Source organism: Lolium perenne, chromosome 6 (genome assembly GCF_019359855.2).
Source record: "Lolium perenne isolate Kyuss_39 chromosome 6, Kyuss_2.0, whole genome shotgun sequence".
Taxonomy (NCBI): domain Eukaryota; kingdom Viridiplantae; phylum Streptophyta; class Magnoliopsida; order Poales; family Poaceae; genus Lolium; species Lolium perenne.
In genome coordinates this window covers 65094495-65105370 of record NC_067249.2, presented here as the reverse complement: position 1 = coordinate 65105370, position 10876 = coordinate 65094495, and positions in this window count along the sequence as shown.

Below are 10876 nucleotides of genomic sequence, written 5' to 3'. Positions count from 1 at the left end.
GAGACATCTTGTATCGTGATTGCAGGGTTGCTTGAGAGGGATATCTTTGACCTCTTCCTCCCTGAGTTCGATAAACCTTGGGTGATCCACTTAAGGGAAACTTGCTGCTGTTCTACAAACCTCTGCTCTTGGAGGCCCAACACTGTCTACAAGAATAGAAGCACCCGTAGACATCAAGCACTTTTCTGGCGCCGTTGCCGGGGAGGAAAGGTAAAAGGCACTTATACTCCGGTCCCAGGTAACTAAGTACTTTTTTGTTGCCGTTGTGTGTGTGCTCGAAGCTATTTCCTTTAGATCCTGCAATTGCATCTTTTTGTTCCTTGTTTTCACTAGTTAGGCTTAATGGAAAACAACAACACAATGAGAGATCTTTATGAACTTTATCTTGAATTAGGACATGATGTGTTTGAAGAGAGAATTAAAAAACCCATGGAACTTTATATGCATGCTAATGGGAATGTTATTAGTATGAATGCTTTGAACACCATTGTTGCTAATGCTATGGAAAATTCTAAGCTTGGGGAGGTCGGTTTTGATGAAAATGATCTCTTTAGTCCTCCGGGTATTGAGGAGAAAGTTTATGTTGATTATGATATGCCTCCCATATATGATGATTATAATGATAGTGGTCTTTTGGTGCTGCCTACTATGGAGAGTAAATTTTATTATGATTATACTATGCCTCCTACACTTGATGAGAATAATAATGATAGCTACTTTGTTGAATTTGCTCCCACTACAACTAATAAAATTGATTATGCTCATGTGGAGAGTAATAATTTTATGCATGTAGCTCATGATAAGAATATTTTATGTGATAGTTATATTGTTGAGTTTGTTCATGATGCTACTGAAAGTTATTATGAGAGAGGGAAACATGGTTATATGCATCTTAATAATATTAAGTTTCCCCTCTTTATGTTGAGAATCTTGAAGTTACTCTTGTTTTATCTTCCTATGCTTGTTGCATTATGCTTCATGAATTTGTTTACTTACAAGATTCCTTTTCATAGGAAGTGGGTTAGACTTAAATGTGTTTTTAATTTGCTTCTTGATGCTCTCTTTTGCTTCAACTCTTATTTTTTTTGCGAGTGCATCATTGAAATTACTGAGCCCATCTTAATGGCTATAAAGAAAGCACTTCTTGGGAGATAACCCATGTGTTTATTTTACTACAGTACTTTTGTTTTATATTTGAGTCTTGGAAGTTGTTACTACTGTAGCAACCTCTCCTTATCTCTATCTTATTGCATTGTTGTGCCAAGTAAAGTCTTTGATAGCAAGGTTGATACTAGATTTGGATTACTGCGCAGAAACAGATTTCTATCTGTCACGAATTTGGGCAGGGTTCTCTGTAGGTAACTCAGAAAAATCTGCCAATTTACGTGCGTGATCCTCAGATATATACGCAACTTTCATTCAATTTGAGCATTTTCATCTGAGCAAGTCCAGTGCCTCTAAAAAATTCGTCTTTACGGACTGTTCTGTTTTGACAGATTCTGCCTTTTATTTCGCATTGGCTCTTTTGCTGTGTTGGATGGATTTCTTTGTTCCATTGACTTCCAGTAGCTTTGGGCAATGTCCAGAAGTGTTAAGAATGATTGTGTTACCTCTGAACATGTGAATTTTTGATTATGCACTAACCCTCTAATGAGTTGTTTCGAGTTTGGTGTGGAGGAAAGTTTTCAAGGGTCAAGAGAGGAGGATGATATACTATGATCAAGAAGAGTGAAAAGTCTAAGCTTGGGGATGCCCCCGTGGTTCATCCCTGCATATTTCAAGAAGACTCAAGCATCTAAGCTTGGGGATGCCCAAGGCATCCCCTTCTTCATCAACAATTTATCAGGTTTCTTCTCTTGAAACTATATTTTTATTCGGTCACATCTTATGTACTTTACTTGGAGCGTCTGTTTGTTTTTGTCTTGTTTGAATAAATTCATGCTTGTGTGGGAGAGAGACACGCTCCGCTGTTGCGTATGAACACATGTGTTCTTAGTTCTATCTTTAATGTTCATGGCGAAGGTTGAAACTGCTTCGTTCATTGTTATATGGTTGGAAACAGAAAATACTTCATGTGGTAATTGGTATAATGTCTTGAATAATTTGATACTTGGCAATTGTTGTGCTCATATAGATCATGTTTAAGCTCTTGCATCATGTACTTTGTACCCACTAATGAAGAACTACATAGAGCTTGTTAAAATTTGGTTTGCATGATTGGTTTCTCTAGAGTCTAGATATTTTCTGGTTAAGGTGTTTGAACAACAAGGAAGACGATGTAAAGTCTTATAATGCTTACAATATGTTCATATGTGAGTCTTGCTGCACCGTTTCATACTTGAGTTTGCTTCAAACAACCTTGCTAGCCTAGCCTTGTATTGAGAGGAATTCTTCGCGTGCATCCAAATCCTTGAGCCAAAAACTATGCCATTTGTGTCCACCATACCTACCTACTACATGGTATTTCTCTGCCATTCCAAGCAAATACTTCATGTGCTACCTTTAAACAATTCAAAAGCTATTATCTCTTATTTGTGTCAATGTTTTATAGCTCATGAGGAAGTATGTGGTGTTTATCTTTCGATCTTGTCATTTAATTCTGACAGACTTTCACAATGGACTAGTGGCTTCATCTGCTTATCCAATAACTTTGCAAAAAGAGCTGGCAATGGGGTTCCCAACCCCAATTAATCAACCTTCATTAATAATTCTCTTCACATGTTTTGCTCTGATCTATCAGTAAGCAACTTAATTTTGCAAATAGACACTCCTTCATGGTATGTGAATGTTGGAAGGCACCCGAGGATTTGGTTAGCCATGGCTTGTGTAAGCAAAAGGTTGGGAGGAGTGTCATCCATTAATAATGAAACTAAATTACATGTGTAAACAAAAGAGAAGAGGGATGATCTACCTTGCTGGTAGAGATAACGTCCTTCATGGGAGCCGCTCTTGAAAGTCTGGTTGATAAGGTAGTTAGAGTACCCATTACCATTCGTTGACAACAACAAACACCTCTCAAAACTTTACTTTTATGCTCTCTATATGATTTCAAAATTTAAAAAGCTCTAGCACATGATTTAATCTCTGCTTCCCTCTGCGAAGGGCTTATCTTCTACTTTATTGTTGAGTCAGTTTACCTATTCCTTCTATCTTAGAAGCAAACACTTGTGTCAACTGTGCATTGATTCTTACATGTTTACCTACTGCACTTGTTATATTACTTTATGTTGACAATTATCCATGAGATATACATGTTACAAGTTGAAAGCAATTGCTGAAACTTAATCATCCTTTGTGTTGCTTCAATACCTTCTACTTTGAATCTATTGCTTTATGAGTAACTCTTATGCAAGTCTTATTGATGCTTGTCTTGAAAGTACTATTCATGAAAAGTCTTTGTTATATGATTCAGTTGTTTAATCATTATCTTTACCATTGCTTTGAATCGCTGCATTCATCTCATATGCTTTACAATAGTATGATCAAGATCATGTTGGTAGCATGTCACTTAAGAAATTACCTTTGTTATCGTTTACCTACTCGAGGGCGAGTAGGAACTAAGCATGGAGATGCTTGATACGTCTCAAACGTATCTATAATTTCTTATGTTCCATGCTACTTTTATGATGATACACACATGTTTTATACACACTTTATGTCATTATTATACATTTTCCGGAACTAACCTATTGACAAGATGCCGAAGTGCCAGTTCCTGTTTTCTGCTGTTTTTGGTTTCAGAAATCCTAGTAAGGAAATATTCTCGGAATTGGACGAAATCAACGCCCAGCATCTTAGAATTCCACGAAGCTTCCAGAACACCCGAGAGCCACCAGAGGAGAGCCACAGGGGGCCCACTGATGTCTACGGGTGCTTCTATTCTTGTAGACAGTGTTGGGCCTCCAAGAGCAGAGGTTTGTAGAACAGCAGCAAGTTTCCCTTAAGTGGATCACCCAAGGTTTATCGAACTCGGGGAGGAAGAGGTCAAAGATATCCCTCTCATGCAACCCTGCAACCACAAAACAAGAAGTCTCTTGTGTCCCCAACACACCTAATAGGTGCACTAGTTCGGCGAAGAGATAGTGAAATACAGGTGGTATGAATAAGTATGAGCAGTAGTAACGGCGCCAGAAAAGTGCTTGCTGGCGTGCAGTTGATGGTAGTAATATTGCAGCGATAAACAAGCAAGAAACAGTAAACAAGCAGCGATAGCAGTATTTAGGAACAAGGCCTAGGGATCATACTTTCACTAGTGGACACTCTCAACATTGATCACATAACAGAATAAATAAATAGATGCTAGACCCTACGCCCTCTTGTTGGATGATGAACACCACTAACTGTGTAAGATTACACGAACCCTCAATGCCGGAGTTAACAAGCTCCACAATATTCAATGTTCATATTTAAATAACCTTAGAGTGCATGACAGATCAACATAACCAAACCAAGTACTAACATAGCATGCACACTGTCACCTTCACACTACGAAAGGAGGAATAGATCACATCAATACTATCATAGCAATAGTTAACTTCATAATCTACAAGAGATCACAATCATAGCCTACGCCAAGTACTACACGATGCACACACTGTCACCATTACACCGTGCAGGAGGAATAAACTACTTTAATAACATCACTAGAGTAGCACACAGATAAATTGTGATACAAAACACATTGCAATCATAAAGAGATATAAATAAGCACTTTACTATGCCATTCATAACATTGAATAAGTATTCTGTGAAATATAGCCTAAGAGACCCACACGGTGCACACACTGTCACCTTTACACACGTGGGACAAGGAGTCTCCGGAGATCACATAAGTAAAACCCACTTGACTAGCATAATGACATCTAGATTACAAGCATCATCATATGAATCTCAATCATGTAAGGCAGCTCATGAGATTATTGTATTGAAGCACATAGGAGAGAGATGAACCACATAGCTACCGGTACAGCCCCGAGCCTCGATGGAGAACTACTCCCTCCTCATGGGAGACAGCAGCGTTGATGAAGATGGCGGTGGTGTCGATGGAGAAGCCTTCCGGGGGCACTTCCCCGTCCCGGCGGCGTGCCGGAACAGAGACTCCTGTCCCCCAGATCTTGGCTTCGCGATGGCGGCGGCTCTGGAAGGTTTTCTCTGGTTTCGTCGAACGTGGTAGGGTTTTCGCGACGGAGACTTTAAGTAGGCGGAAGGGCAAGGTCGGTGGAGTCACGAGGGACCCACACAACAGGGCGGCGCGGGCCCTAGCCTGGCCGCGCCGCCTTAGTGTGGCGCCACCTCGTGGCCCCACTTCGTATCTCCTCCGGTCTTCTGGAAGCTTCGTGTGAAAATAGGACCCTGGGCGTTGATTTCGTCCAATTCCGAGAATATTTCCTTACTAGGATTTCTGAAACCAAAAACAGCAGAAAACAGGAACTGGCCCTTCGGCATCTCGTCAATAGGTTAGTTCCAGAAAACGCATAAATATGACATAAAGTATGCATAAAACATGTAGATATCATCAATAATGTGGCATGGAACATAAGAAATTATTGATACGTCGGAGACGTATCAGCATCCCCAAGCTTAGTTCCTGCTCGTCCCGAGCAGGTAAACGATAACAAGGATAATTTCTGGAGTGACATGCCATCATAACCTTGATCATATTATTGTAAGCATATGTAATGAATGCAGCGATCAAAACAATGGTAATGACATGAGTAAACAAATGAATCATAAAGCAAAGACTTTTCATGAATAGTACTTCAAGACAAGCATCAATAAGTCTTGCATAAGCGTTAACTCATAAAGCAATAAATCAAAGTAAAGGTATTGAAGCAACACAAAGGAAGATTAAGTTTCAGCGGTTGCTTTCAACTTATAACATGTATATCTCATGGATAGTGTCAATGTAAAGTAATATAACAAGTGCAATATGCAAGTATGTAGGAATCAATGCACAGTTCACACAAGTGTTTGCTTCTTGAGGTGGAGAGAGATAGGTGAACTGACTCAACATAAAAGTAAAAGAAAGGTCCTTCAAAGAGGAAAGCATCGATTGCTATATTTGTGCTAGAGCTTTGGTTTTGAAAACATGAAACAATTTTGTCAACGGTAGTAATAAAGCATATGTATCATGTAAATTATATCTTACAAGTTGCAAGCCTCATGCATAGTATACTAATAGTGCCCGCACCTTGTCCTAATTAGCTCGGATTAACACGGATTATCATTGCATGACATATGTTTCAACCAAGTGTCACAAAGGGGTACCTCTATGCCGCCTGTACAATGGTCTAAGGAGAAAGTTCGCATTGGATTTCTCGCTTTTGATCATTCTTCAACTTAGACACCCATACCGGGACAACATAGACAACAAATAATGGACTCCTCTTTTAGTGCTTAAGCATTCAACAACAGTTAATGTTCTCATATGAGATTGAGGATATATGTCCAAAACTGAAACTTCAACCATGATTCATGGCTTTAGTTAGCGGCCCAATGTTCTTCTCTAACAATATGCATACTCAAACCATTTGATTGTGAAAACCGCCCTTACTTCAGACAAGACGAACATGCATAGCAACTCACATGATATTCAACAAAGAGTTGATGGCGTCCCCAGGAACATGGTTATCGCACAACAAGCAACTTAATAAGAGATAAAGTGCATAAGTACATATTCAATACCACAATAGTTTTTAAGGCTATTTTGTCCCATGAGCTATATATTGCAAAGGTGAATGATGGAAATTTAAAGGTAGCACTCAAGCAATTTACTTTGGAATGGCGGAGAAATACCATGTAGTAGGTAGGTATGGTGGACACAAATGGCATAGTGGTTGGCTCAAGGATTTTGGATGCATGAGAAGTATTCCCTCTCGATAAAAGGTTTAGGCTAGCAAAGTTATTTGAAACAAACACAAGGATGAACCGGTGCAGCAAAACTCACATAAAAGACATATTGTAAACATTATAAGACTCTACACCATCTTCCTTGTTGTTCAAACTCTTTACTAGAAATTATCTAGACTTTAGAGAGACCAATTATGCAAACCAAATTTTAGCAAGCTCTATGTATTTCTTCATTAATAGGTGCAAAGTATATGATGCAAGAGCTTAAACATGAGCACAACAATTGCCAAGTATCACATTATTCAAGACATTATACCAATTACCACATGCAGCATTTTCTGTTTCCAACCAAATAGCAATGAACGAAGCAGTTTCAACCTTCGCCATGAACATTAAAAGTAAAGCTAAGAACACATGTGTTCATATGAACCAGCGGAGCGTGTCTCTCTCCCACACAAGCATTTATTCAAACAAAAACAGAAACAAAAACAAACAGACGCTCCAAGTAAAGTACATAAGATGTGACCGAATAAAAATATAGTTTCAAGAGAAGAAACCTGATAAGTTGTCGATGAAGAAGGGGATGCCTTGGGCATCCCCAAGCTTAGACGCTTGGGTCTTCTTAAAATATGCAGGGATGAACCACGGGGGCATCCCCAAGCTTAGACTTTTCACTCTTCTTGATCATAGTATATCATCCTCCTCTCTTGACCCTTGAAAACTTCCTCCACACCAAACTCGAAACAAACTCATTAGAGGGTTAGTGCATAATCAAAAATTCACATGTTCAGAGGTGACACAATCATTCTTAACACTTCTGGACATTTCTCAAAGCTACTGGAAGGTAATGGAACAAAGAAATCCATCCAACACAGCAAAAGAGGCAATGCGAAATAAAAGGCAGAATCTGTCAAAACAGAACAGTCCGTAAAGACGAATTTTAAAGTGGCACCAGACTTGCTCAGATGAAAATGCTCAAATTGAATGAAAGTTGCGTACATATCTGAGGATCACGCACGTAAATTGGCAGATTTTTCTGAGTTACCTACAGAGAATTCTGCCCAGATTCGTGACAGACAGAAATCTGTTTCTGCGCAGTAATCCAAATCTAGTATGAACCTTGCTATCAAAGACTTTACTTGGCACAACAATGCAATAAAGTAAAGATAAGGAGAGGTTGCTATAGTAGTAACAACTTCCAAGACTCAAATACAAAATAAAAGTACTGTAACAAAATAAACACATGGGTTATCTCCCAAGAAGTTCTTTCTTTATAGACATTAAGATGGGCTCAGCAATTTCAATGATGCTCGCGCAAGAAATAAGAGTTGAAGCAAAGAGAGCATCAAAAAGCAAATAAGAAACACTTTTAAGTCTAACCCACTTCCTATGAAAAGGAATCTTGTAAATAAACAAATTCATGAAGCATAATGCAACAAGCATAGAAAGATAAAACAAGTGTAACTTCAAGATTTTCAGCAAAAAGAGAGGTGTTTTAGTAACACGAAAATTTCTACAACCATATTTTCCTCTCTCATAATAACTTTCAGAGGCATCATGAACAAACTCAACAATATAAGTATCACATAAAGCATTCTTATTCACATGCATAAAAGTATCATTACTCTTCACATAAGCATAATCAATTTTATTAGTTGTAGTGGGAGCAAATTCAACAAAGTAGCTATCATTATTATTCTCATCAAGTGTAGGAGGCATAGTATAATCATAATCAAATTTACTCTCCATAGTAGGCGGCACCAAAAGACCACTATCATTATAATCATCATAAATAGGAGGCAAAGTATCATCAAAGTAAATTTTCTCCTCAATGCTTGGGGGACTAAAAATATCATGCTCATCAAAGCCAGCTTCCCCAAGCTTAGAATTTTCCATATCATTAGCAACAATGGTGTTCAAAGCGTTCATACTAATATGTTCCATAGGTTTTTTAATTTTCGCATCAAACCATCCATGTCTTAAATCAGGAAATAGAATAAGAAGCTCATTGTTGTCCATTATGCCTAACTAGTGTAAAACAAGAAACAAAAAGATGCAATTGCAGGATCTAAAGGAAATAGCTTCGAGCACACACACAACGGCAACAGAAAAGTACTTATTACCTGGGACCGAAGTATGAATTCCTTTTACCTTTCCTCCCCGGCAACGGCGCCAGAAAAGTGCTTCGTTGCCGGGATCCGGTGTGTGTGTGCCGTTTACCTTTCCTCCCCGGCAACGGCGCCAGAAAATAGCTTGATGTCTACGGGTGCTTCTATTCTTGTAGACAGTGTTGGGCCTCCAAGAGCAGAGGTTTGTAGAACAGCAGCAAGTTTCCCTTAAGTGGATCACCCAAGGTTTATCGAACTCAGGGAGGAAGAGGTCAAAGATATCCCTCTCATGCAACCCTGCAACCACAAAGCAAGAAGTCTCTTGTGTCCCCAACACACCTAATAGGTGCACTAGTTCGGCGAAGAGATAGTGAAATACAGGTGGTATGAATAAGTATGAGCAGTAGTAACGGCGCTGTAAAAAGTGCTTGCTGGCGTGCATTGATGGTAGTAATATTGCAGGCAGTAAACAAGCGAAGAAACAAGAAACAAGCAGCGATAGCAGTATTTAGGAACAAGGCCTAGGGATCATACTTTCACTAGTGGACACTCTCAACATTGATCACATAACAGAATAAATAAATAGATGCTAGACCCTACACCCTCTTGTTGGATGATGAACACCACTAACTGTGTAGGATTACACGAACCCTCAATGCCGGAGTTAACAAGCTCCACAATATTCAATGTTCATATTTAAATAACCTTAGAGTGCATGACAGATCAACATAACCAAACCAAGTACTAACATAGCATGCACACTGTCACCTTCACACTACGAAAGGAGGAATAGATCACATCAATACTATCATAGAAATAGTTAACTTCATAATCTACAAGGGATCACAATCATAGCCTACACCAAGTACTACACGATGCACACACTGTCACCATTACACCGTGCATGAGGAATAAACTACTTTAATAACATCACTAGAGTAGCACACAGATAAATTGTGATACAAAACACATTGCAATCATAAAGAGATATAAATAAGCACTTCACTATGCCATTCATAACAGTGAATAAGTATTCTGTGAAATATAGCCTAAGAGACCCACACGGTGCACACACTGTCACCTTTACACACGTGGGACAAGGAGTCTCCGGAGATCACATAAGTAAAACCCACTTGACTAGCATAATGACATCTAGATTACAAGCATCATCATATGAATCTCAATCATGTAAGGCAGCTCATGAGATTATTGTATTGAAGCACATAGGAGAGAGATGAACCACATAGCTACCGGTACAGCCCCGAGCCTCGATGGAGAACTACTCCCTCCTCATGGGAGACAGCAGCGTTGATGAAGATGGCGGTGGTGTCGATGGAGAAGCCTTCCGGGGGCACTTCCCCGTCCCGGCGGCATGCCGTAACAGAGACTCCTGTCCCCCAGATCTTGGCTTCGCGATGGCGGCGGCTCTGGAAGGTTTTCTCTGGTTTCGTCGAACGTGGTAGGGTTTTCGCGACGGAGACTTTAAGTAGGCGGAAGGGCAAGGTCGGTGGAGTCACGAGGGACCCACACAACAGGGCGGCGCGGGCCCTAGCCTGGCCGTGCCGCCTTAGTGTGGCGCCACCTCGTGGCCCCACTTCGTATCTCCTCCGGTCTTCTGGAAGCTTCATGTGAAAATAGGACCCTGGGCGTTGATTTCGTCCAATTCCGAGAATATTTCCTTACTAGGATTTCTGAAACCAAAAACAACAGAAAACACGAACTGGCCCTTCGGCATCTCGTCAATAGGTTAGTTCCAGAAAACGCATAAATATGACATAAAGTATGCATAAAACATGTAGATATCATCAATAATGTGGCATGGAACATAAGAAATTATTGATACGTCGGAGACGTATCACCCACACAAGGGGCTGGCGCGGCCAGGGCTGGGCCCGCGCCACCCTGTTGTGTGGCGGCTC